The sequence below is a fragment of the Pongo pygmaeus genome, chromosome 16 (assembly GCF_028885625.2).
Source record: "Pongo pygmaeus isolate AG05252 chromosome 16, NHGRI_mPonPyg2-v2.0_pri, whole genome shotgun sequence".
NCBI lineage: Eukaryota > Metazoa > Chordata > Mammalia > Primates > Hominidae > Pongo > Pongo pygmaeus.
The window spans coordinates 36,914,609-36,923,222 of record NC_072389.2 but is presented as its reverse complement, the minus strand read 5'-3'; the positions used below and the strand labels follow the sequence as shown (position 1 = coordinate 36,923,222).

At 41.2% G+C, this 8,614-nt stretch overlaps 1 non-coding gene across 1 annotated transcript; it reads right to left on the bottom strand.

Annotated features, from left to right (window-relative positions):
* Positions 1-687: 687 nt before the first annotated feature.
* On the bottom strand, positions 688-819 carry LOC129014784 (U8 small nucleolar RNA). The gene has a single exon (XR_008494319.1). It is a non-coding gene; the product is annotated as a U8 small nucleolar RNA (small nucleolar RNA).
* Positions 820-8,614: the final 7,795 nt, after the last annotated feature.

The following is an 8,614-nucleotide window of genomic DNA, read 5'->3' as shown; positions in this document are numbered from 1 at the left end:
CATAATCCAAATTCATAATCTCATTCTAATCATGAGAAACCCTTAGATAAGCCTAAATTAAGGGACATTCTTCAAAACACTGAACCAGTTACTCTTCAAAGTGTCAAGGACTTGAGTCATACGTTTTATAACCTGTATTACAAAAACATACAAAGGCCAGGTGCGGTGGCTCACATCTGTAATCCCAGAACTTTGGGAGGCCTAGGCAGGTGAATCATGAGGTCAGGAGTTCAAGACCAGCATGGCCAACATGGTAAAATCCCATCTCTACTAAAACTACAAAACTTAGCCATGCGCAGTGGCAGGAACCTGTAATCCTAGCTACTCAGGAGGCTGAGGCAGGAGAATAGCTTGAACCCGGTCGGCAGAGGTTGCAGGGAGCTGAGATCACACCACGACACTCCAGCCTGGGTGACAGAGTGAGACTTCATCTCAAAAAAAAAAAAAAAAAAAAAGACAAACTGTCAAGGTCATGAAAGGCAAGAAAAGTCTGAGAAATTCTGACAAAACCATGAAAGACTACGACAGACTATACGAGACTAGGGAGGCATAACAACTAACTGTAATGTGGGATCCTGAACAACAAAAAAAAAAGGACATCAGAGGCAACTGGTAGAATTCAAATAAATTTGGTAGTTTAGTTAACAGCACTATACTCATGTTTTATTTTTCCTTTTTCAGAAAGAATTCAAAAGGAGCAATCAGGGTATTGCATGACATCATTATACAGAGATATGAATCAAGTATCATGCAACTCCAACTACCACATTCTACTGCCCTCCAAAAGGAGGAACAGGTAAGGATTATCCTGCCTGACTAGCACTATACCAATGCTAATTCCCAGGTGTTGTTAACTATACTATAGACCTATAAGATGTGAACATTAAGAGCAGCTGGGCAAAACGTATACAGGAACTCTCAACTATTTTTTAACCTTCTCTCTAAGACTAAAAGTAGTTTAAAATTAAAAGTTAAACACAAAAATGTCCACTGACTAAGGCTTCCCATAAACTATCAAATATGGTTATAAGAGGAAAAAAAGAAACAAAGAATATCGTCTAAGGCAAGCTTGTGCAACCCACAGCCCATGGGCTTCATGCGGCCCAAGGCGGCTTTGAATGTGGCCCAACACAAATTCCTAAACTTTCTTAAAACATTGTAAGATGTTTTTTGCAATTTTGTTTGTTTGTGTTTTAGTTTATCAGCTATCGTTAGTGTATTTTATGTGTGACCCAAGACAATTCTTCTTCCAGTGCCGCCCAGGAAAGCCAAAAGACTGGACACCCCTGGGAAAGATATCACAAATTGTTCTAGAAAACCCACTTTGAAAATGCACCAATGCACATCAAACTTAGCATAATAAAGTTACTCTGCCACACATATGAACTCACAAAAAGGATTAGCTCCATTATGAAAAATAGCTAAATAATCTATATAAAATGCTGTCTGTCTAGAAAATAAACATGAATCCAAGAACCCTTTGGTATAAACCACAGTATTGTTCCCAATGAGATACGAAAAGACAGTCATGAATTAATACAGAAAAAGAGATTTAAAAAAGAAAAAGAAGGCTGGGCGTGGTGGCTTACACCTGTGATCCCAGCACTTTGGGAGGTGGAGGCGGGCGGATCACGAGGTCAGGAGATCAAGACCATCCTGGCTAACATGGTGAAACCCTGTCTCTACTAAAAATACAAAAAATTAGCTGGGTGTGGTGGTGGGCGCCTGTAGTCCCAGCTACTCTGGAGGCTGAGGCAGGAGAATGGTGTGAACCCAGGAGGCGGAGCTTGCAGTGAGCCAAAATCACACCACTGCATTCCAGCCTGGGTGACAGAGGGAGACTCTATCTCAAAAAAAAAAGTAACAGAAGCAGGAAAATTAAAATAGAGAGTAAGTAGTGGAATGTATGTTGTGGAGTTGGAAGTCAAGACAAAACACAGGGACTTAGAAATGCATCTGTTTTTTAAAGTAAATACTCATTTTCCCCTAGCAATAAAGTATTATATTCCAAAAGGCAAGAAGCAAAAAAACTCACAGTGGTTTAGAAGTACATTGTGAACCGTGACTCCTCCAGCTCCCATAGTGTCTCCTCACCATCTCCCATGCAGTCTTAACAACCTGTGAGAGGGCAGGGCTTCCGTGTGATCTGCCTGCCCAGCCCAGCCTGGTGAGCAGTGCCCTCTGACTGCTTCTGCCTTCAAAATACATCAGAGACTAGAATGCTTAGAGTGATTCACATTAGTGCAGATGGAGAAACGATGGGACTGAGAGCTAAGGTCTGAGGTCAAGAGGCTGGCAAACCCTCCGTGGCATGTGGAAGAAAGCAGTAGTGAGAGGCAGAGCTGACTCATTCAAAACAGAGGGGAGAAAACTTAGAACTCCAGTGAAGTGGAAGTGAAGGCAGAGGAAAGCGTTGCAGACAGAGCGGGACCTGGAAATGCAGACATGCAGCACAAATGAAACAGAAGCAGACAAGAGAAAAGGAAAGATTAGACAGTAAATAATATTCTGAATGAAAATCTCATGCAGATTTCAGATCTCAGTAAAGTCTACAACTCAGTTGTTAGAGTGCTTTCTGTACCCTTGGATTGTCATTAATGGGGGTGACAACAAGATCTGAGTCCATGTAGATAAGCTCTCTCTCATCTGGGATTCCAGGTCCTGCTGACTCAGGTGTCCACTTGTAATCTGAAATGAGAACAAAAGAACAAAAATTAGACTTTGTTTCTGTGACTAATATAGAGCTTTAAAACACTCAACTAACAAGATGCTGAGGAAGACACCACTGTAAAATGTCACCTATATCAATGTACTTCAACTGCTATTCAAGACAGTTGCAGTCTCACTTAATTTTCACAAAAATCCTAAACTGTACATACCATCATTTCCATTTTACAGATAAAAATATAAAACTCTGAGAAAGTAACTGAATTGCTCATGTTACCATTAAGCCTGGCCAGGACTAGAAAAAAGATCTTTACAATTCAATGTTCTAAACTGTGATGAGGCAAACTGGTTTTTCGATTATCAGCATGGGTTTTTTTTGTTTTGTTTTGTTTTGTTTTTTTAGGGATGGAGTCTCACTCTGTCACATAGGCTGGAAGGCAGTGGTGCAACCCTGGCTCACTGCAACCTCTGTCTCCCGGGTTCAAGTGATTCTCCTGCCTCAGCCTCCTAAGTAGTGGAATTATGGGTGCACGCCACCATGCCCAGCTAATTTTTTTTTTTTTTGAGACAGAGTCTTGCTCTGTCACCAGGCTAGAGTGCAGTGGCACGATCTTGGCTCACCAGAACCACCGTCTCCTGGGTTCAAGTCATTCTCCTGGCTCTGCCTCTTGAGTAGCTGGGACGAGGTTTCACCACGTTGGCCAGGCTGGTCTCAAACTCCTGGCCTTAGGTGATCCGCCTGCCTCGGCCTCCCAAAGTGCTGGGATTATAGGTGTGAGCCACTGCACCCGACCCATGGCTTTATTTTTCATTCATAGAATGCTAATCAATTTATTTCTGCTTTACAGAATATTCAATGTGAAGTTGAAACTGTAACATAAAAAAATTTTCAGACTTAAATACAGAACGGTTACCTAAGTGTTAAACCTCAATTATTTATTAAGCCTCGTAAGAGTTGATACATAATAAAATGAATCACCATTCACCATCAGTTATTCCTTTGAGATGGTACTTTGTGCTCTATTTAAACATAATTTGTATTCCTAGGGCTATGCCCCAGTATTTCCCATCAGAAAAAAAAAAAAAAAAGAGGATTTATGCTTAAGAACCTTAAAAGATAAAGGAACAGAGTTAGCTAAGAAAATTCCTGGAAACCCAATGTGCCCCTTGCAACTCAGATGAAAGATATACGAAAACACACAAACAGGCTGGGCACGGTGGCTCAAGCCTGTAATCCCAGAACTTTGGGAGGCTGAGGCGGGCGGATCACAATGTCAGGAGTTCAAGACCAGCCTGACCAACATGGTGAAACACTATCTCTACTAAAAATACAAAAATTAGCTGAGTGTGGTGGCATGCACCTGTATTCCCAGCTATTCAGGAGGCTGCGACAGGAGAATCACTTGAACCCAGGAGGCGGAGGTTGCAGTGAGTTGAGATTGTGCCACTGCACCAATTAAAAAAATTATATGCAAAAATTAATTTCCTGTAGGTAAATTGAATGTAGGCACAAATGCCAAGTTATAAGAAATATCCCACTCACAACAGCAAAAATATATATAACAAAATGTTCAAGAATAAACTAAATGATCAATAATTGCAATGAGATCATGATCATTAAATGAAAATAATCATTATAAAATTATACTCTCTTCTTTCAAAGTGAACACATTATGTATAAAACCAGAAGTAGTGATATCAAAATGTATGAGATGTATGAGGTTACAGTGAAGTATGATCATGCCACTGCACTCTAGCCTGAGCAACAGGCTCTTAAAAAAAAAAATGTAATCGGTGTTTACCTGAGAATTTCATCGTAAATAATTTTTCTATTATCTTTGTCCTCTTTTATATTTTACAAGTTTTTTACAATTATATATGTTTTGTAATAGAATAAAAAGTATCATTTAAAAATTATAAAACATAAGGCCAACAGAGTGGCTCACACCTGTAATCCCAGCTCTTTGGGAGGCCAAGGCGGGCAGATCACGTGAGTCCAGGAGTCTGAGACTAGCCTGGGCAACATGGGGTAACCTCTACGAAAAATACAAAAAATTAGCCATGCATGGTGGCGCACACCTGTAGTCGCAGCTACTGAGGAGGCTGAGATGAGAGACTCACCTAAGCCCAAGAAGTTCAGGCTGCAATGAGCCATGATCATGCCACTCCACTCCACCCTGGGTGACAGGAGTGACGCTCTGTCTCAAAAATAAATAAATACTGAGATATATATGTAAAATAAACTACCTTAGGTATTCATATTATTGATTATATTTTCTCAATAGAATGATTATATATATATTCCTCTTTATAACCATCTGCCAGAAGAGCTTCAACATCTATCGCATTTCAGAATGAAATATTTTTTTTTTTTTTTTTTTGAGATGCAGTCTAACTCTGTTGCCCAGGCTGGAGTGCAGTGGCGTGATCTCGCCTCACTGCAACCTCCGCCTCCCAGGTTCACACCATTCTCCTGCCTCAGCCTCTTGTGTAGCTGGAACTACAGGCACCCACCACCACACCCAGCTAATTTTTTGTATTTTTAGTAGAGATGGGGTTTCACTGTGTTAGCCGGGATGGTCTCGATCTCCTGACCTTGTGATCTGCCCTCCTCAGGCTCCTTCAGTGCTTGGATTACAGGTGTGAGCCACCGCGCCCGGCCCAGAATAAATTTTTAAATTTACACTGATTTTCTATTTCACATAACCAAAAAATTAGCACAGTGAGATTTTATTATAACCTATTTATACTAAATTTCAAAGCAGAAATAAGCTTCACATGGTCCAAATACACTTCACATTACATCAAAACTAGTTAAAAACTAAAAGCAATTATATCTGTCAAGCAATAAGTAGCATAAAAATAACTTAGAATTAATTCAAAGTAGGTCTGCATTCAACACAACTATGATTGAAAGAAATTAAAGTAAGACCTAAATAAGTACAAATACATCCTGTGTTCATGGAGGAAAACTTAATATTGTTAAAATGGCAGTACTTCCTAAGTTCATCTACATATTCAATGCAACTCTGATTAAAATCCCAGCTGGCTCCTTTGCAGAAACTGACAAGCTGATCTTAAAATTCATATGGAAATGCAAGTGACCCAGAACAGCCAAACTCACCTTAAAAAACTTTCTGGAGGATTCATACTTTCTGATGTTAAAGCTTACTAAACAGCTACAGTAATCAAGAGTGTGCTACTGGTATAAGGACAGATGAACAGATGAAAGAATAGAATCCAGAAATAAACTTTCACATATACAGTCAATTGATCTTCAGTAAGGGTTCCAAGACAATTCAATGGGGAAAGAATAAGCTTTTCAACAGATAGTTCTGAGATAACTGGATGTCTAGGTGCAAACAATGAAGCTATACCCCCTACTTCACGCCACATGCAAAAATTAACTCAAATGGATAAAAGAGCTCAATATAAGAGATATTGACAAAACTATAAAACTCATAGAAAAAAACATAGACAGAAACCTTTGTGACCTTGGTGTAGCAATGTTTTTTTAGATATTACACCAAAAGCACAAGGAGCAAAAAAACACAAATGAAGAAAGATAAATTGGACTATATCAAAATTTAAAATCTTTGTGCTTCAAAGGACACCATCAAGAAAGAAAAAAAGACAATCCAGAAAAAGGGAGAAAATTGTTATAACTCCTATCTAGAATATGTAAAAACTTCTTACAACTAAATAATAAAGAGATACATAACCCACTTAAAAATAGGTTAAATTTTGGAATAAATATTTCCCCAAAGAAAATAGACAAATGGCCAATAAACACATAAAAAGATACTCAACATCATTAGCCATCACGTAAATGCAAATCAAAACCACTAAGACATAGAAATTCACACCTACTAGCTGGGCACAGTGACTCACACCTGTAATCCAAATACTTTGGGAGGCGGAGACAAGTGGATCATTTGAGGTCAGGAGTTCGAGACCAGCATGGCCAACATGGTGAAACCCCGTCTCTACTAAAAATACAAAAATTAGCCAGCTGGTAGTGGTGCATGCCTATAATCCCAGCTACTCGGAAGGCTGAGGCTGAGGCAGAAGAATTGCTTGAGCCTGGGAGATGGAGGTTGCAGTGAGCCAAGATCATGCCACTGCACACCAGACTGGGCAACAGTCAGACCCTGTCTCAATCAATCAATCAATCAATGGAATTTCACACCTGCTAGATGTGAAATAGGATGGCGATCATGAGAAAGACAGGCAATGCAAAACTATTCACAATAGCCAACAGGTGGCTGCAACCCAAGCATTCATCAACAGATGAAAAGATAACAAGGCGTATTAAATACATACAAGGGAATATTATTCAGCCTTAAAAACAAATGAAATTCTGGCACATGCTACAACATGGATGAACGTTAAAGACATTATGCTAAGTGAAATAAGCCAGGCACAAAAGGACAAATACTATATGAGACCACTTATGCCAGCAGTCCCCAAACTTTTTGGCATCAGGAACCAGTTTTGCAGAAGACAATTTTTCCACAGACAAGGTTGGGGGAGATGATTTTGGGATGATTCAAGGACATTGCATTTATTGTGCATTTTATTTATATTATTATTACGTTGTAACATATAAGGAAATAATTGTACAACTCACTATAATATAGAATCAGGGCTGGGCACGGTGGCTGACGCCTGTAATCCCAGCATTTTGGGAGGCCAAGGTGGGCAGATCATGAGGTCAGGAGATCGAGACCATCCTGGCTAACACGGTGAAACCCCGTCTCTACTAAAAAATACAAAAAATTGTCGGGGCATGGTGGCTGGCCCCTGTAGTCCCAGCTACTCAGGAGGCTGAGGCAGGAGAATGCCGTGAACCTGGGAGGCGGAGCTTGCAGTGAGCCCAGATTGCGCCACTGCACTCCAGCCTGGGTGACAGAGCAAGACTCCCTCTCAAAAAAAAAAAAAAAAAAAAAAAAAAAAGACTACAAATGATAAGCAACAAAGAATAGATATTTAAGGAAAGGCTTTGAAAAGGAAAATAAGATCAAAATAAACTAAGAAAAAGTTATTACAGAACAAAGAGATTCTAGGGAGAAGACAAAAGAGTATCAAAATCCCTTTGTAAAGATACTTGTGAATACATTACATGTATAAAACAAAACAGAGGCCGGGCGCGGTGGCTCACGCCTGTAATCCCAGCACTTTGGGAGGCTAAGGCGGGCGGATCATGAGGTCAGAAGATCAAGACCATTCTGGCTAACATGGTGAAACCGCGTCTCTACTAAAAAATCCGTCTGTACTAAAAACACAAAAGTTAGCCAGGCGTGGTGGCGGGCGCCTGTAATCTCAGCTACTCTGGAGGCTGAGGCAGGAGAATCGCTTTAACCAGTGGACTGTCAAGAGAGGTAGGCTGCAGCAAGCCGAGATCGCGCCACTGCACTCCAGCCTGGGCGACAGAGTAAGTGAGACTCTGTCTCAACAAAAAGAAAAAAAGAAAGAAAACTTTTTTTTGAGAGAGAGAGAGAGAGAAGTCTCGCTCTTCTCCCCCGGGTTTGAGTGCAACGGCTCGATCTCAGCTCACTGCAACCTCCGCCTCCTGGGTTGAAACCATTCTCCTGCCTCTGCCTCCCAAATAGCTGGGATTAAGTCGCCTGCCAACACGACCGGCTAATTTTTCTATTTTTTAGTAGAGACGGGTTTCAGCATGTTGGCCAGGCTGGTCTCCAGCTCCTGACCTCAAGTGATCAGCCCGGTTGGCCTCCCAAAGTGCTGGGATTACAGGCGTGAGCCACTACGCCCCGCCAAAAAACCGAAAATCTTAAAGGTCTTTCCCCTTCCCCGCCTGGGATCCAACAACTCGGGAGTCGCCCTGCCCCGCCCTGTCGCGGTCCCCAGAGCAGGTGGGCTCACTGAGGGCGACCATGGGTCCCAAGAGGGCTCCGGCAGCCGCGGGCTCCCACCTCGAAGGGCA